Here is a 19,833-nt window from a genome sequence, read left to right on the forward strand (position 1 = left end):
AGAAGCAAAAATAGCATTATCTGGTGACTAGGTTCTCTAGAGGCCTTTTCTAGCTAGATATTAAGAAAATTGGGAGAAGGAGAAAAGAGCTACAGTGCCGAAGCTGACGTCCCACTGTTGTATTCTGTTTAAAGAGATAACACAGCAAGGCTTGGACAGAGGTAGCTGAATGAATTTGCTTGCTGGATGTAGAACAGATCAGATTTGCCTGGAAAATCCACTGAGACAAAAACGAGTGAAGGCTTCCCCTTGTAATTTTCAGAAGGTAGCAACTTGTCAGTTTCATCTCTCACACGGTTGGAATCCACAGCAGCCCCTAATGGAGCATAGAACAGAAGTTAAGAGAAAGGTGTTAATCTAGACAAACTGGAAATTAATTGAAGATGACAAGCTAAGGAAAGAGTCAAGAGAAGTCAAATTGGATAGAATTATCTAGTGAGTGGAGGGGGCACGTGGAACTCCCCCTCCTTCCCCCCCCCCATTAAGTCCCACGTTCCCAAGGTTTGGCCTCTGGAAATCTTGCTCTTTGTAACTCATGGGCTGTAGGTTGCCCAAATATTTCATTTTTGGAGGGAAATCTGCTCCTCTAATGAGTCGCAGGCACCACAGACTTGTGCATTCCCTAAAGCGCATTATTGCTTGTAAGATGCGGTGGTGGAGCAGTTGGCACTCCATAAATTATAAAGTGATAATTATATTCGTGCCCTTGAAACAAGAAGAAAATCCTCTGCTAACAGCAGATTTCTTCCCAAAAGTGGTAATGAGATGTGTTACACCTCTTGAGGAGAAACCTGCAAGATTGGCGCTCTGCTTCCGGCATGCAGATCTATTTTCAGCGGCAATCCCCATTGTCGGAGTGACAGCAGCCATTTTGCTAACCCAACAAATGAGGGCTTATTATGCACGAAAGGAAGCTGTTGGGGAGAGGAGCAGAGTCCAGTTGAGCTATAATATGCTTCGATGAAAGGAAGGAGTTGGAAAAGAAAAATTTGTCCACAAAGGTTGTTGATTGCTGAATGGTTTGGGAAGCAAATTCTGTTTAGAATTGGAAAAACAAGCACACATACAGATGAGTTAAGCAATCGAATCCTGCCATTTTGCTGTTTACATTTTCTCTTTTATCTTCCTTCGATTTGATTTTTGTAAATCCTTGCGAATGGCCTTCTCAGGGTGTTGGTGCTGGTAATGGTTATCTAGCAAGCTTTACGAGTTAAGGAAATAATCGATTCACATTTGAAGAGACCCTCAGGAGAGTATTTTCCATAGAGTCCGGTCAGAGGTGGACTTCACATAATTTAACAACCGGTTCGCCCAACCCCAAAACTGTGAGCACTCACCCTCTGTGCATGCTCATGGCCTTCTGCACATGTGCTTTGCACGCATGCACACAGCTTAGAAAACATGGCTAAGTAGGACGGCATAGCTCCAGGGCGGGTGGGTGGGCCACAAACATATTCGTGACAGTTGCAGGATCCCAGGGTCATGTCATCATCTTTTGCGATCTTCTGACCAGCAAAGCCAACAGGAAGCCAGATTCACCTAACAACCATGTAACTAGCTTAACTGCTGCGGTGATTCACTTAACATCTGAGGGAAGAAAAGTCATAAAATGGGGCAAAACTCACTTAACAACAGAAATTTTGGGCTTAGTTGCGGTCGTAAAGTCAAGGACTTCCTGTAGTAGATTTATTTATTAGCTATGGTCACCTTTAATGCTGTGATGAGACTGAAGTGACTTTGAAGAAATCCTTGGATATTCCAGTCTGGGGGTTTCCCCAAGAAGGGTAACCAATTTGATGGATACTGAGTCCTGGGTTGACTGCAGGGGTGAAATCCAGCAGGTTCTGACAGGTTCTGGAGAACCGGTAACGGCAATTTGGAGCAATTTGGAGAACCGGCAAATGCCACCTCTGGCTGGCCCTAGAGTGGGGTGGGAATGGAGATTTTGCAATATCCTTCCCCCAGGAGTGGGGAGGGAATGGGGATTTTGCAGTATCCTCCCCCTGCCAGGCCCACCAACCACACCACGCCCACAAGCCCACAGAACCGGTAGTAAAAAAAATTTGGATTTCACCACTGGTTGACTGCCAAATTATGGGATAGCTGGAACTGCTTCACAAACATTTCCTGAAAGTATACAGAATTATGACACAAAGTCTAGGTAGGCTAAGGGTATTCTCAGTGATTCAAGATATTTTCTCATTCTAATGAACTCTTTGAAATCACTGTTTTCATCCCGTAGCATTTTATTGGTCGATTGCTTGTTCACGGTCAGTGAGGGGGTAATGTGAGCCGAAACAAAAGAACTAATGCAGCTTCTTTCTCGGCTGTCAATCTACCTTCTCGGTAAAGAAAAAAACACTAATAAAGGGATATGATATGGGCGTCGCTGTATTCTACGCACATTGTCACCCAGCAGGAAGTCTGCACGATTTCTGATCAGCAAAATTACCTTTGTTTTCAAGACAGCGATCCTTCCCCGGTTTCTGCTGTTCTTCCTTGTTGCAAGGCGGTAACGCACCACCATAGGAGGGAGGGAGGGAGGGGGGTTGGGATTGTCATTCTCTCAATTTTGGGGAGGAAAATCTCATCACAAAATCTAATCTTTTTTACTTCTTAGGCAAATCTAAAAATACCCTGGGAAGGAGTTAGTACAGGTGGTCTCTGACTTACAACAATTCGTTTAGTGACCGTTTGAGGTTACTAGAGCATTAAAAAATGATTCACACTTATGACAGTCGCGGCATCTCCATGGTCACATCATCCAGACACTTGGCAACTGACTCGTAGTTATGATGGTTGCAGTGTCCTGGGGTCATGTGATCCCCTTTTGCGAAGGTTTGACAAGCAAAATCAATGGGGAAGCCAGATTCACTTAACAACCGGGTTACTAATTTAACAACTTAAGTGATTCACTTAACAAGTGTGGCAAGAAAGGTTGTAAAATGGGGCAAACCCCACTTAATAAATGTCTTGCTTAACAACAGAAATTTTGGATTCAATTGTGGAGGTAAGTCGAGGACTAGTTGTATAGTTAGTTTAGAGAGGATTGGTCAGAATGAAAACCAATCAATGGCAGCCTTCCAGGGGCATACTGGCTAGTATTCCGATTCCATCTACCAATAAATAAGAGCCAAGGTGGCACAATGGTTAGAGTGCAGCACTGCAGGCTACTTCAGCTGACTGCTAGCAGCAGTTCAGCAATTCAAATCTCACTGGCTTAAGGTTGACTCAGCCTTCCATCCTTCCGAGGTGGGTAAAATGAGGACCCAGATTGTTGGGGGCAATATGCTGACTCTGTAAACCGCTTAGAGAGGGCTGTAAAAGCACTGTGAAACGGTATACAAGTCTAAGTGCTATTGCTATTGGTAAATGGTGATTGTCACTTTGTCAAGTCCAATTCATGAAAGCCATTCTATTGTTTGGTGGTTGCAACTATGGACAGTGGGAATCAGCTCTATCCAAGTATAATCATGGATTCAGCTTTCCTTAATGTAAATCCTTTGGTGTTCCAACCAACCTACAGTATTAGATGAGGAATTCTTCCATTTTCTGGATTTGCACAAAACATTAGTCCATAAAGCAACCAGGGGGGCCACTTCTACACATGTTAACAACCTTTTTCCCAGCAAACATTTCTTACTTGCTTAGCAGCCCAAAAATAATTGTGGTGAGTCCTTCATTTTCTCTTCAGTTTTTAATGCTGCAGCCTTTATTTGTGGGTATGTTTATTTATTTAGTAAATTTATAGGGTGGCTCATCTCCCCATAAAGTGACTCTTGGCAGCACACAACCTTAAAATAAAGCAATAAACGTATCAACGCGATGATTAAAAACAATCATTACAGATAATTCTCAATTTATGACCATGATGGAACCCAAAATTTATGTTATTAAGTGAGACAGTTGCTAACTGAATTTTGCCCCATTTTTTGACCTTTCTTGTCACAGTTGTTAAGTGAATCTTTGGATTTATTAAATTTGTAACAGGGTTGTTAATCTGACTTCCCCATTGACTTGTCAGAAGATTGGAAAAGCTGACCACATGACCCCAGGCCACTGCAATCTTCATAAATACGAGTTAGTTGCCAAGTGTCTGAATTTTGGTTATGTGACCATGGAGATGCTACAACTGTCAGAAGTGTGAAAAATGGTCATAAGTCACTTTTTTCAATGCCTTTGTAACTTTGAATAGTCACCAAAAAAAAAAAAAAACCTGTTATAAGTCAAGGACTATGTGTATTAAAAATACAACCATTCTGTACCGGAGAGAATAAATACTATACTAGAACCATATTAAGAGGTGGATTCCCAAGAGGTCTGTTTGGGAACTTGGGCGTGCTCCTTGATGGGGGGTTGTCTTTTGAAGAACACTTGACGACCGTCTCCAGGAGAACTTTTTATCAGGTTCGGCTGATCTGCCAGTTGCGTCCCTTCCTGGACCGGGATGCCTTATGCACGGTCACTCATGCTCTCGTTACTTCTCGCTTGGACTATTGCAATGCTCTCTACATGGGGCTCCCCTTGAAGAGCACTCGGAGACTTCAGCTAGTCCAGAATGCGGCTGCGCGGGTTATTGAGGGAGCGGATCGGAGCTCCCATGTAACACCGATCCTGCGCAGACTGCACTGACTACCTGTTGTCTTCCGGGTGCGCTTCAAGGTATTGGTTACCACCTTCAAAGCGCTCCATGGCTTAGGACCGGGTTACTTACGGGACCGTCTACTGCCATCTTCTATCTCCCAGCGCCCAGTGCGTTCCCATAGAGAGGGACTCCTTAGGGTGCCGTCAGCCAAACAGTGTCGACTGGCGGCCCCCAGGGGGAGGGCCTTCTCAGTGGGGGCTCCTACCCTGTGGAACGAGCTTCCCCCTGTACTCCGACAATTGCCTGACCTTAGGACCTTTCGCCGCGAACTTAAAACCTATTTATTTCGGATGGCTGGACTGGCTTGATTTTAAAATTTTAATTTAATTTTAATTGGGTTTTAAATTTCTGTAATTTTATGGGTGTAATTTGTATTTTAAATTTTTTCGACAAATTGAATAAGTTTTTTAAGGGCTATTTTTAATATTGTATTTGTCTATGGTTGTATTTTACTTGGTTGTTCACCGCCCTGAGTCCTTCGGGAGAAGGGCGGTATACAAATTAAAATATTATTATTATTATTATTATTATTATTATTATTATTATTATTATTATTATTATTATTATTATTATTATATTATTATTCCTCAAACTAACATCGTGTTTAAATCCCACTGAATTGTATGTGCAGAATTAAAAAAGGGGCATAGGATTGCACAACTCAGATGCAATGCCCAGGTGCCTCAAAAACCTTTGGAGTGGAACTTTCTCCAAAGTAAACATATCTGAGAATTTCTGTGGCAAAGGCTACCCTGGATCTAATGTTCTGTGAAGTGAATTCCTCTTGACAGGCGGACATAGGATTTGGCTCTGTTGTATCATAGAAAAAATTATGCAATTTAAAAAAAAAAACCAGCAATATAATGATCATTTAAATTTCTAAAATATACCTTTAAAAATAAGGAAAAGGAAAAGATGCTGTGTTTATGTGTCAGAGTAGAATTTCACTCAGGGCCCTGGTGGATGACCCATCATCTGCCATTCCCTTAGTGGTGATGTGGTCCAACTTCAGTATCATCTAGGGAATTGGGAGGACCACTCTTAGAGTGGAAGTTTTGTCTACATCCTAATTACTCCATTGTCCATTGTTATGCAAGGCATCTGTACCAGACTGTAAAACAACCTTCTGGACGCCCATTTCTGCAGGTAATCTGCCTACCATAGTACGTGACTTGGAATTAAGAGATTCCTCCAGCTGATCTGGGGGGCGCGAAATGAGCAGAATCAGTTTTTGGTTAGTAATTAGATAGAAGACCATTGGAAATTCCAGCCCTGTAGGCTAGCCCAGGGGTCTCCAACCTTGGTCCCTTTAAGACTTGTGGACTTCTGGGAGTTGAAGTCCACAAATCTTAAAGGGACCAAGGTTGGAGACCCCTGGGCTAGACAGAAAACTGAAGCAACATCTCCGAAGGCAATCATGGCAAACAATGTTCATATTGTTATAAATAAAACTATATTGTTATGTCCAAGTAGTTACCAGGTGTCAAGCTTGACTTGAAGGAGGTTTACCATTTATACCACATGGCCCTGGAAAATAAATCCTTCCAGCGATTCAACACAGTTCTTATTGCTGCTCTACTGTACAGCTGTTTACTGTGTGATGGTTGCGTTTTCATTTTTATTCTCGGTGAGTCAGCTAAAGAAAGAATAATAAAGAGACTCTGCGTGTTGCATTTTTGTAATGATTTTTTTTTAAAAAAGGAACACTTTAAAGTGTAATTAGCTTCTCCCCTGCATCCTTCACTGACTCTGGCACTTTGCATGCTTCAAATCTGTAGTATGTAAACACTTGTAGAATATATCTATGGATAAACATTTTTATTTAATATGGATTTTATGAAAGATGAAAAAGGAAACAATTCAACGGATCGTTTCAGCATTCTCTCTCTCTCTCTCTCTTGACTCATACAAATACCCGCACCAGCAGTGGGTTGCACATTGTTGTTATCAGTTCACCATGCATGTGTGCGCTCACTTCATGCACATGTGCACCCAGTTTGCGCATATGCCTGCCTTCCACGCATGTGCCTGGTCTTCTGTGCATGAGCTTTGCTCATTCACTTGCCTTTCACACATCATCCTGGCCTTAAAAGCATCCCTAAATAGGATGGCATAGAGTCGGGGTGGGGAGGTGGGCCCACCCGCAATTTCCGCTACCGGTTCAGGCCAACCAGTCTGAACCAGCTGAATACCACATCTGACCCACACCCATTCTAGCCACAGTAAATCAGTTTTAGTTTAGAGAGAGCATAATGTTCAAGATATATTACATATGATATCTTCATGTGCTCAAGGCTTCTCACATATAGTATCATATTAACAGTCCTAACACATCTAAAAAGTGCCAGGTATTTAAACTGGAGAAAAAAAATTGATCTGGAATGTCTCTGTTTCCTGACAAATATCCTATTTTACCCTCAGAGCAAATTACACTTGAGTGAATGTTTGTGAGCATGGAACTTCACTTCTGTACTAGAAGAACATTTTTTTTAATCTGATCCTGTCATAAGCAAGGCATTTGCTATCTGCTTTCTTGATGTCTTGGCCTTTGTCATGTTTTTTCAGTGCCCTTTGAGGAAAGATAGAAAGAAAACAGTTGCTTTTTCTCCCTCCCGCTCCTAAGTGTTTACATATTTGGCAAGAATAGATCAACTGATGCCAAAAACCTAAGATACTGGGTGTCTTAATTTGCCTAATTGCTTAATTGGGTCACAGAACTACAAAGCCGAGTTAACTGACCAAGCCAATTAATTCCTGGAGGTGTTCATTTTAACCAGACTCAGTCAACTGATTTCTCCTGTGTTATGCAAATCACTGGCTGAAGGTTATTGATTTATTTAATAATCAAATCTGTATGGCCGTCCATCTCACAGAAAATGACTATGGATGGCATACAACAATCCAATAAAACAGTAAAATAACTGAAATAATCATTAAACCATTATATAATGATTATGAATTGTGATTTTGGGGTTCTTTCTGCAACCAGTTATTTAAATTTGCCTTCCTTGCCTCTCCTAGTATGACATTTCAGTTTCCATAATCTTCCACATGATGGGCGGCAAGCGGCCAGGAGTTATGGGAATAAGGAAGTCCATAATAATGAGAATTAATGAGTTGTCGAGAGCATACTGGGTAAGATTTAATTAAAATAACCACTGTACCAGACACAAAAGGATCAGTGGTTCATTTAAACCAGGAAAAGATTTCTTGCTTGGTTTAGTCTCTCTTAATTGTAAATGAAAAGACCCTGATGCTGGGAAAGATGGAAGGCAAAAGGAGAAAGAGATGGGAGAGAATGAGATTGTTAGATAGTGTCATTGATGCAATGGACATGAATTTGGGCAAACTCTGGGAGACGATGGAGGACAGGGAAGTCTGGTGTGCAAAGTCCTTGGGGTTGCAAAGAGTTGGACATGAGTTGGAGACCGAATAACAAATTGTAAGCTATTATTTAGTACAAAAGTAAATGACCTATGCTGTTGAAATTGGACAATTAAGCCATCAAATAATAGCAAGCAATAGCACTTAGACTTATATACTGCTTTGCAGCCCTTCTGAGCAGTTTACAGAGTCAGCATATTGCCCCCAACAATCTGGGTCCTCATTTTACTGACCTCAGAATGATGGACGGTTGAGTCAACCTTGAGCCTAGTGATATTTGAACTGCCAAATTGAAGGCAGCCAGCAGTCAGCAGAAGTAGCCTGCAGTACTGCATTCTAACCATTGCGCTACCATGGCTCATGTGCTAATGAGGGTTAACATGCCTTTTTATTTTCTTTAGGAATGTTAAATGTTCAGTTGAGTTTTTAAGCATTTAAGTCTCTAAAATATGGGGTGGGGGCAGTGGTGAGTTGCTACCGGTTCACCCCGGATTGGACAAACCAGTCCCAGAGGCTGTGGGAGGCTCCCCCTACTCGCCCAGTTGCTTCTGCACATGCGCAGAACTGTTGCGCGCAAGCGCGCGCACACCCACAAGTGAACCGGTAGTGATGGTTTTGAAACCTGGGTGGGTGGTGAGCACAAAAGGTCTGTATTTGGGAGATTTCATCACATCCCTACCTTTGAACCTTTTGTGGCTCCTAGCTGCCAATGCAATTAGCTTACTGCAGCCGAAAGCAAAAGCAAAAATAAATAAAAAATAAATGTTACCATCTGATTTTGTTGTTGTTGTTATTGTTAATTTCAAACTAGACAAATATAATGGAAAAAATTCTGTGAGTGATGAAAACTTACTCTCTTTCGTTTGAAAACAAATGACCTCACTTCAGGTTCTTACTTTATGGAAAAGATATTTGTGCATAAAACAAAGTAAGGTTGCTGCCCTGGTTCAGCTACATAACACTTACAGTACTTAGCATGAAGAAGATACCGGTACCTATTTATCTGTTCTGGGTCTCTTTTACTAAGGATGGGGGGGAAACTCTGACTGAAACCCAAGAGAGACCATGCCAGGAGTCTGATTCAGCTTAAAGCAATTGCCGGCCAACACTGACTCAGTGTAAAGAGGGCTTTCTTTGTCCTGGTTGACTTTGCATGCTGTCCACCCTACGATTTGTCTCTGACATTTTCAGTTTCACAGATCAGGTGACATCATGAGTCATGTCTGCCTAAAAAAAGCCCCCGGTTGACTGAAAAAAAAAATATATAAAAACAGCCACCACCCCCATCCTGGCATTCAAAGAGATACTTCTTTATTCATCATCCACAAAATGTCCTGCAGAATAACTGTCTTGGTTGCCCTCTGAAAGATTCTCAGGAAGAACTTCCTGAAATAAACAATTTCATAGGACTGGAGCGTCTCTAGAGAAATATCATAGTATGCAGCACAGTGGTGGGTTGCTACCGGTTCTCCCTGGTTCGGAGGAACCAGTAGCAGCGGCGGTGGGAGGCTCTGCCCACCCGCCCAGACGTCATCAAATCCACTCTGCGCATGTGCAAGTGAAGTGAGTTCGTGCTCGAGTGAACCGGTAGCCAAGGTAAGTGAAACCAACCACTGATGCAGCATATTATACAGCCTGACCCCACCAATAAAAACATCTGTGGAGTGTATTTTGATATAATCTTCCAAACATGTACAACAGGGGTGTCCAACCTTGATATCTTTAAGACCTGTGAACTTCGACTTTCAGAATTCCCCAGCAAGCATGGCTGGCTGAGAAATTCTGGGGATTGAAGTCTACAAATTTTAAAGTTGCCAAGATTGGACACCCTGACCTACAGCTTCAAGTGCATTGCTCGCATTGCTACTGCTAGCATTATCCCCTCCCTCCCAAAAAAATATTGCTATTCTCCTGTACATCATCATGATCATCAACACCATCATTCTATGTCATGCCATCCCATCATTTTACCTACCTTATAAAGGATGGAAGGCTGAGTCAACCTTGGGCCTGGTGGGACTTGAACCTGCAATAATTGCAAGCAGCTGCTGTTAATAACAGACTGCATTAGTCTGTTGAGCCACCAGAGGCCCTTTGACTTTACTTTATCCTCACAAGCCACATATTAATATAGGTTAACCACACCCCTGAGCCATAGTGTCGCAGTGGTTAGAATACAGTACTGCAGGCTACTTATGCTGACTGCCTGCTGCCAGCTGTTCAGCAGTTTGATTCTCACTGGCTCAAGGTTGACTCAGCCTTCCATCCTTCCAAGGTGGGTAAAATGATGACCCAGACCGTTGGGAGAAATATACTGACTCTGTAAACCGCTCAGAGAGGGCTGTAAAGCACTGTGAAGCGGTATATAAGTCTAAGTGCTATTGCTATTGATTCACTAGCATGTAAGACTCACAGGTCTTACACAGGCATAAAATCCACACTATTCACAATCTTTCATGAAGGGATCATTCTAGTTTGCCAGTCAGATATGCAGACTATGTTAAAATATTTGTAAAGAGGGAAAGCCAGATCTTGCCCTGCAACACTTGCCCACAACAACACTGTGAGTACAATGAATCTAATTTCTGGAGGTTACTTTCTTGAAAATACCACTATCCAATGTCAAAGTCAGCATATGTCTACTTGAAAGGATTTACCTATAAGAATTTACAATAGAAAGTTATCAGAGGAACCATCTCACCCAGTGGTGAAATCCAATTTTTTTTTACTACCGGTTCTATGGGCATGGCTTGGTGGGTGAGGTGTGGCTTGGTGGGCGTGGCAGGGGAAGGATACTGCAAAAACTCCATTCCCACCCCACTCTGGGACCAGCCAGAGGTGGTATTTACTGGTTCTCCAGAACCTGTCAGAACCTGCTGGATTTCACCCCTGACTCACCCCAATGGGACCGGCACGCCCCACCCATGCTGTGTCAGTCAAGGAATTGCAGCTGGTAGGGTCCAGAAGAAGAGCGTTTTGTGTTGTGGCTCGTAATCATTGGAACATCTTGCCCCCTGGGGTGAGATCCACTGCCACCTTCCTGATCTTCCATAAGGGCCTGAAGACTGGGTTCTGCCAACTTGGGACCCTAATGAGAAAGTATAGCACTGGAAGTGATTGATGGACCAATTGAAAAACCTACCTTCCCCCTCTGCTCCATCCCTCTCCATCTTGCAATTATAATTTAATTATCATTTGTATTTTATTGTTATTAGAAAGCTTTATTTTTCATGGTTTTATTGTTTTGAATGTTGCAAGCCACTCAGAGTCACTTTGTGGTGAGATGGGCAGCAAACAAATGTAATAATAAATGATAAAATTGAAAGCCCTTGTGGAATCCTTCCTTGCCAATTCTCCTATATTTTTTCTTTAAAAAGGTGACTCCCTGTATGAAGCCCATGATTATAGGCTCCCAAACTATGTAAGCATTAGGGATCACTGTCCTTTCATTTTGTTTTCAGACTCCTTTTGAAACAACAGAAGGCAGACATCTTATCAAGTTGGATTTCAAAAGATTTATAATTTCATCCTCACAAAAGTGTCACAACTACCTTTGTTTCTTGTTATGGGAAATTTGAATCACTAGTATCACTGTTTGGATTACATTCTATTCCTTTGGTCTTTATTTGATTTATGAATATTATGTTCTGTTGTTGTTGTTGTTGTTGTTGTTGTTGTTGTTTGATGAATTCCAAGTTATACATAGTACCTATATAATCTACTGATTTATTTGCAGAATACTATTTTTCACAATGATCAGTTCAAGCAGTTCTCCAACACATTTGTGATTACAATCTCTATATTAAGATGGAGGACTGTGCCTTTGATCTTTTCTAAGTTAAAGTGTTTTTTTGAAAAGAATCCAAAGAGATCCAGGTAAGGTAGAATCCATTCTATTCTGGCAGTTCCCTTATTCATCAGAAATATATATTGATTTTTCTGGGCTATATCAATCTTTACCAAAATTTTATTCCTAACTTTCTTTCACTAGTCACACCATTAACTAATTTCACCCAGAAATGGTAGGGATCACCTTTAAGTTCATTCTGGCAGCCAATAAGATTTTTTTTAAAAAAATAGTAAAAATGAGCATTTTCAGTCTTCCAGATTCTACCCACCCATTTGTTGTGCAGGCTGAGACTTTTATTTTACCTGTATTTTGCAGATAGATCCTTCCAGCTGAAAAGAACTAAAAATTTAAAACAAAGGTTTTTGGGCAAAATATCTTACTGAAATCTGAACCAATTAAAATAATTTGGAATTCTTAAAGATTTCTGACAAGGTCACACAGTCCCACATTAGTTGGACACAGCATTTCTCTTCTTTTAATTTTTGCATTTTTATATTCCTAATTCACAGGGCGAGCAGGCTGGTACTTTATTATCTATTCCATAATATTTCTTACCCCACCATTTTCTTCCCCTCTCCTTCTTGTCATGACAGACTTTGATCTTTCCTCCTTCCAACACCTGGCCAACCTCAAGTGACTCTTGGAGAAAGAAGAGAGATTGCTTATCTTACTTGTCCAAATCCATACTCTGCAATATTAAAATTAATACATGCAGATATAAATAGATGACCTTCAAGGCATACTTATTTTGCCCCTCCCCACAATATATCATAATAACTTGTTATGATTATAATGATGTTATCTATTCAGTCATTGTTGTAACCTAGGCCCAAGTAGTTATTACCAGACACGATCAGTCCTAAACAAATATATTTTATTAGAACAGCTGAGAATTACTTCATTCTTAGTTTAGTCCAAATTAAGTCCAAAAAAAAGTCCTTCAGAAAAAGTCCTTCGGCCTTATCACAAACCTTTGTCTTCTTTGACACCCTGCCAAAGGGCAAGAACCCCATGAAGTTCAGAAACAGGAGACCAGAAACAATTGTAGCAATGTGCTTTCCTACAAAGAACCCAAGAGCCTTGCTGCTCTTTTAAACTTTATGGGAGGGGCCAATCATCTCCTGGCCTTACTCCCAAGTCATCCTTTTTGCTTTAGCTGTTCTTGCCTTCTGGCATCTCTTTGCATGCATGCACTAGGAACAGGCTCCTACTATTCCTCTGCCTCTTTGCTCTCCGCCTCTAGAGGCTCCAGAGCCCGTGTATCACTCCCTGATGGCCCTGGCCCCATCTCTGCCTCCGACGCAGAGCTCTTGTCTGGGCCTTCCCCTGACTTCAGGACTGACCCATTGTCCTCCTCAGCCTCCTCACTGTCTGACTCCACTGCCAGCTCCATAGGCTGCTGGCGGACCACAACAGTCATGTCCTACTCTTGGGGATTGTATGGGCCAGGTCTTCTTATTTTGCACTACTTGTTTGAGATGTTCTCTGCTCTGGGTGGTGTCAGTTTTGATGGTATCCAGCTACCATGTTCTTTGGTGGCCTGGTTTCCTTTTACCACTAACTCTTCCAAACATAATAGCTTTTTCCAGTGAATTCCCATGCATAACAAGACCAAAGTAAGTGAGATGCAGTGTTAAGATTTTTCCTTCCAGAGACATGTCTGATATTATGCACTCCGATACTTGCTTGTTAGCCACCTTTGCTGTCCAAGGAATATGCAGGAGCCTTCTCCAGTACTGGTTGTATGTTCCCCTTTCCTTAAAGGAAGGATTGTCATTCTACCATGATAGTTAGAAAATAGATGTCTTTTTTTTTCTTTTGGAGCATTCATCCTTTGGAGGTATATTCACCTCCTCCTGTTCTGTACATTTGGTGGCCTTGTGTTAAAGATGTCAAATCATATGTTTCTTTCTACCATGCTTGTCTCCATGCCAAACCTCTAACCCAGTGTTTCTTAATCTTGACAATTTTAAGATATGTGGACTTTCTCTCTCAGAATTCCCTAGCCAGTGGGAGTTGAAGTCCACACATTTTAAAGTTGCCAAGACTGAGAAACACTGTTCTAAGCAATGAACAATTTGGTTTGTTGCATTCCGTTCCTTTTCACAGTGGCCTTGTAGAGTATACTTGGACTCTGTACCTAATCATATCACTTGCCAAAGCCTTGGGTACCATTCTGGTGGTAATTAACCGGTCCTTTAAGAAGGCTACTTCATTCTCTCTATCATGGCATCCCCTCCAATCCTGAAATAGCTCTCCTGCTGATTCAATAAATTTCTCCAGTAATTGCCTGGTCATCTCCTTTCTGATAAAGGCTCACAATTCATGGCATGTTTTTTGAAAACTCTGTTTGAACTACCTATCTGTATATTACTAGAACTCTAGTTGTCACTGCCTTTAGGTGGGTGAAATGATGCATTACAGGGCAATAGTTTTTGAACCAAACTATCTCAGATGGGTTAACTTACAACATGCGTCCAAAATCCGAGATTCATGGCTCCCGTGGAATTGAAATTTAGCAAATTTTATGAGATATTTTATGACATAAACATTATCATAAAGCAGTTTATGACATAATTCAAAATGTCATAAAACATGCCCAATGTTGATGTTTAACTGGGCTGTACACTTCAACATGGGCTAAACAGTTTATGGCGTAATACAAAATGTCATAAAACCTTTCATGTGCTGATATTTGACTGTGCTGTATTGTTGTACATGGGCTATTTTCTAGGCAGATACATTTCTGAATGTGTTCCAGTTTTTTCCAGTGAAGGCAATACATTAGAAAGTCTTTCGTTATTGAAGGCATTGAGAAATCTGGTAAAGAAATAGGTGGTCCAGCAAGGAAAGAATTCTCTAATTCAGGAGTCCTTAGCCCCCCGGCTTGCAGCCTGCTACCAGGCTGTAAGCTGTACAAAAACAAAACTGGGTTGTGTAAGTGGTGCGTGAGCATGTGCGCATGTTCATGAGCGCATCCCCAATGCTCATGCAGAACTATCCCCTCCACCCTGTTGCTCCGAAAAGCCAGAAAAGTTGGGGAATTCTGATCTACTTGAATATAAAATTCCACCTATTTCTGTCCATTGCTCACAGTCAGATGTCAAAATCCATTTAAGAGCAAAATTGCTATATAAATTGCCAGCAAGATAATTGGTGTGCTCTTTTGCCTATGATGGAAACCACTTACAATAATTCAGTTAATTCCTCCATCAAGAAGTTGCCTATTGGTACCAACTTCCAAATGGCTCCCAACACCCTACTGTTTTAGAGACCTCCTACTTTCTCTAGGAATGTCAAGCTGCGTAGCAACAGTTCAAGGATGGACTGGATTATTTCAAGGTCTACTACCAGTAAAGGATATACTGATGTCATTGCCAGGAAAGCCCCACTCACAACTGTTGCTGAGGACCACATCTAGTTTTCTAGCGATTTTCTACATATAACTATATAAGAAGCTAGATGTCAGGTTTATTGGATTATTCCTTGTAATTGCACGGATCAGTCCTATGATGTTTTGTCTATACCAGCTTTGCTGGCTGAGGAATTCTGGGAGTTGAAGTCCACAAGTCTTAAAATTGCCAAGTTTGGACACCCCTGGTATATACTTTCTATCCACACTGCTAATACATCTGGTTTCGATCATTCCTTCCAAGAATGAATCTTCTCTCGCCCCAACTTCCTCCTTGGTGGTGGAAGAAAGAATTTGAAAGTGAACATATTTTGGATTTTCAGTCCAGGCCAAATACTTACTTCCGTAATGCTGCAATACCCTCACAGACTCATGTCTCCTGATTACAATTAGGGGCCGGTTTAGCTCACGCTGGTAAAGCCTGTTATTAAGAACACAGTAGCCTGCAATTACTGCAGGTTCGAGCCCGGCCCAAGGTTGACTCAGCCTTCCATCCTTTATAAGGTAGGTAAAATGAGGACCCAGATTGTTGGGGGGGCAATAAGTTGACTTTGTAAAAAAAAATATATACAAATAGAATGAGACTATTGCCTTATACACTGTAAGCCGCCCTGAGTCTTCGGAGAAGGGCGGGGTATAAATGTAAACAAACAAACAACAAACAAACAATACAATCAAGTTTCAGCACCTATTACCAATCCTGATTCTGTAGGATAGAGAGACTTATTTGGAGGGTGAAAGAGATATTTATATAAGTATTGATAGAGAAATAAGGACTGCCTGTCAAAGAAGTAAAAGAAATGGCAATAATATCTCTCTGCAGTCTAGTGCCAGAAAGAAACAAGAGTGGAAAATCAGAAAAGGGACATATTTTATTGGTTCCATTCAAACAATAAATAAAAGTCCTTCCTGATTCCTGACTTAGGCAGGATGCGGGAAAGATAGAGGGGAGCAAAGAGGAAGAGTGGAACATCTTATCAGCTTTAGCAGCTTCCTTGATCAGCTGAAGAAGAAATGGAAAGGGAGAAAGGGTCATCACAATGCTCTTTAGCTTGTCACATCTAGAATGAGGGAGCAGGAGAAGCTCCTGGCACTTCTCAACTCAGAAGGGGGAAAGGAAGGAGAAAAAAGAGAGGGAGGTGATGTCAGGAATGAATGACATGGAGCAGGAACATCAGGATCCACTTATTGCATGCCAAAAAAATGCTGTAGAAATTGTAAAACCATAATAGACTAAAAATGAAATCAGGAAAGGAAAGGAAAGGAAGGGAAGGGAAGGGAAAAAGAAAGAGAGAGAAAAAGAAAGAGAAAGAAAAAAGAAGGAAGGAAGGAAGGAAGGAAGGAAGGAAGGAAGGAAGGAAGGAAGGAAGGAAGGAAGGAAGGAAGGAAGGAAGGAAGAAAAGCAAATCATGCATGGGCAGGAGCAGAAAGTCAGATAGAAAAAATGCTAGAAAGAAAATGTTTGACATATTGTTGGATATATCAATGGCAGAAAAAAGAAAGGTTAATTGAATACAAAAAGCTAAGCAGGCAAGATGACATACGGTAGTTAAATATTTAAATTCTTAATCTGAAAGTTTAATGATTAACTATTATATTTTTTTCTTAGTCTGTTACTCCTACTTCATTTTCTAAAAAAAATAAAAACATTTCTATTTTTTCAGGTCTTCTTTTACTTATTATCTCCTCTTCCATTCCTTTTCCTATTTATCCTTCTTTTCTTGCCCTTCTGTTTCCCTTTAGATTTTAATCCTGTAAGCAGAATTTTACTGCAGTGACTTATGCTATTATTAAATAAGACCTGGGTCTAATTTAGAGTTTTTCTGAATTGAGTCTTTAACCAATCATCAGGCCTGTTGAATAACTGAAAAGTCTTTTCAAAAAATGAAAGTGATGGGAAAACAAGTGGATTCATTTTTATTTTATAGTCTGCAATAACTTTTGGCTTCAAAATATCAAAATAAATTGCCCCCCTAGAATTTACATTCAGATTCTCATTTTGTCACGTTTTTAATTGTTTTGTTTCTTTGCTGTAGTAATAGAAAGCATTGTAGTAACATGACACAATTATTAGAATGCAGTATTGCAGGCAAATTCTGCCCACTACCAGGAGTTCGATCCTGACCGGCTCAAGGTTGACTCAGCCTTCCATCCTTCTGAGATCAGTAAAATGAAGACCCAGATTGTTGGGGACAATATGCAAATAATGCTTCTACACTGTAAACCCCCCCCCCCCAGAGTGCTATAAAACACTATGGAGCAGTATATAAGTCCAAATGCGATTGCTATTGCTCTAATGTGCAGAAGTCTGGATTTGTTATAAAGTTTTGGTGTGATGTGATTTGTGGTTTCTAAACCTCAAGTCACATCACATCAAATTAGATTCTTATTCTATAAAAGGGTAGTATTCTACTGAAATATCCAGTGGCCGCGTCTAATAAGAAATAATTATGGGGTGCATTCATGGGAGAAAGATAGGGTGAAAAGAATGCAAAGTCTTGTTGTGTGAATGGAAATCTTTTTCAGGAACAATGGATACAGTTTAGGAATTATGGCATTATTACATTATTTTTTTATTCTGCACTATTCTTTTAAAATGCATTTCTTTGCATTAAGATTTTTAGTAACCTGAGTTCATAACAATTACCATATTTTATGCACATGAAGCGTTTAATAAGCTTGATTGAAGCCTAAGGTTTTAAAAATAATTAAATTTCTTAAGCAGGTCTCAAGACAGATTCAAACAATTTAAATGGAAGATTAAATTGTTGTTTAAAAGGATACATTTTATCGACATATTATCAACAATCTATTGATAAAAGAATACATTAACACATCACCTAACCTGTGCAATATATAAGAACAAAATATACAATAAAACAAGAGCAGAGAGTTAAAGTAGTAAAAATGTTAAAATATCACAGGGGGATTAGCAAATGATTCAAAGGTCTGGAAGAAATAAAGGCAATAAAGATTATGCCTTGACAGAGTTGCAATGGCATTCCTAAATCAGGGGCTACTACTGAAAAGGCCTGTCCTGGGTATCCCTTGGGCACTTTAGCATGGGAAGGTACCCAGAGTTGGCATTTTGAAGAAAATCTGTGCCACCAGAAGGGGGAATTCCTTCAGATATTTTAGACATTGACCAAGCCCTAGCCACACCTTAACTCTTCTCAGGCACAAAATTACTTCTCATGTTTTTTTAAAAAAATCATATCCCTACTTAAGTAAATTTTAAAACAAAGCAAAAAAGCCTGTATTCGCCTCCACCACCCAATCAATAAAGTTTTTTGGCATAAAGAGGTCACAGTTCGCCTGATTGGTGTAAGTCATAAAATCAGACCAATTACTACCGATTCTGTGGTCATGGCTTGGTGGGCGTGGTTTGGTGGGCATGGCAGGGGAAGGATACTGCAAAATCCCCATTTCCTCCCAATCAGCTGGTACTCGGGAGGCAGAGAATAGAGGGGGGGCGGGGCCAGTCAGAGGTGGTATTTACTGGGTCTCCAAATTACTCAAAATTTCCGTTACCGGTTCTCCAGAACTGGTCAGAACTTGCTGAATACTACCTCTGATTTAAAGGCAAACAATGTCAGCTAGCTTCTCTGCTAGAGCAATATAGTTCTGAAATCACAGCTACAGCACAGTAGTGGATTTCAAATTTTTTTACTACCGGTTCTGTGGGTGTGGCTTGGTGGGCATGGCATGGCTTGGTGACATGGCAGGCATGGCAGGAGAAGGATACTGTAAAATCTCCATTCCCTCCCCACTCCAGAGGAAGGTTACTGCAAAATCGCCATTTCCTCCCAATCAGCTGGGACTTGGGAGGCAGAGAATAGATGGGTGCAGGACCAGTCAGAATTTTTACTACCGGTTCTCCGAACTACTCAGAATTTCTTCTACTGGTTCTCCATAACTGGTCAGAACCTGCTGAAACCCACCTCTGCTGCAGCATCATAATCTTGTCTTTCTAGTGTTTGGCTGTAGACATTCTGACAGCAGTCAGCAAATCTACCATTGGTTCATTAGAGTAAATATGTGCAATGGAGCTTAAAATACATATATTCAGCAAGGAAGCTATGGATGCATATTCATTATTTGATTTATAACATTGCAAATCTCCCAGAATATCTCAGATCAGAAGGAAAAGACTTGGGGCAACAACCACACACATGAAAATGCAGATTTAAATTTAAATAAAAATAAATAAATGCAGATCCTTTCCCTCACAGCCATTGCAACATAAAGCAGAGCTTTCCTTATTCATACATTCTAATTTATAGGCAGTGATATACCAGCTATATAAAAAAAAATTAAAACATTTTCCTTTAATTTGAGCTGAAGAAGAAGCAGCTATTAGTTTCCATTTTTATACTTTATTCCCTTCTTGACTGTTGTGAATCCTTTTCCCAGGTCATTCTTTGTTAGACCAATTTAGGGGCAATCTGTTTGTTCCATAATAATTTAGAAATAAGGTCTCCAATTGTATCTGGAAGGTTCAATATCAATGTTTCAAAATTTGTCAAGGGCCTATTTGCTTGG

The 19,833-nt window shown here is 40.6% G+C and overlaps 1 long non-coding RNA gene across 1 annotated transcript in view; it reads left to right on the forward strand.

Annotated features, from left to right (window-relative positions):
• Positions 1–11,684, forward strand: part of LOC131202668 (uncharacterized) — a 55,747-nt gene extending 44,063 nt beyond the window's left edge. The window contains exon 3 of the long non-coding RNA XR_009156194.1: positions 11,491–11,684. This is a non-coding gene — a long non-coding RNA (uncharacterized LOC131202668). The remainder of the gene's footprint in view (positions 1–11,490) is intronic.
• The last annotated feature ends 8,149 nt before the right edge of the window (positions 11,685–19,833 follow it).

The sequence above is a fragment of the Ahaetulla prasina genome, chromosome 1 (assembly GCF_028640845.1).
Source record: "Ahaetulla prasina isolate Xishuangbanna chromosome 1, ASM2864084v1, whole genome shotgun sequence".
NCBI lineage: Eukaryota > Metazoa > Chordata > Lepidosauria > Squamata > Colubridae > Ahaetulla > Ahaetulla prasina.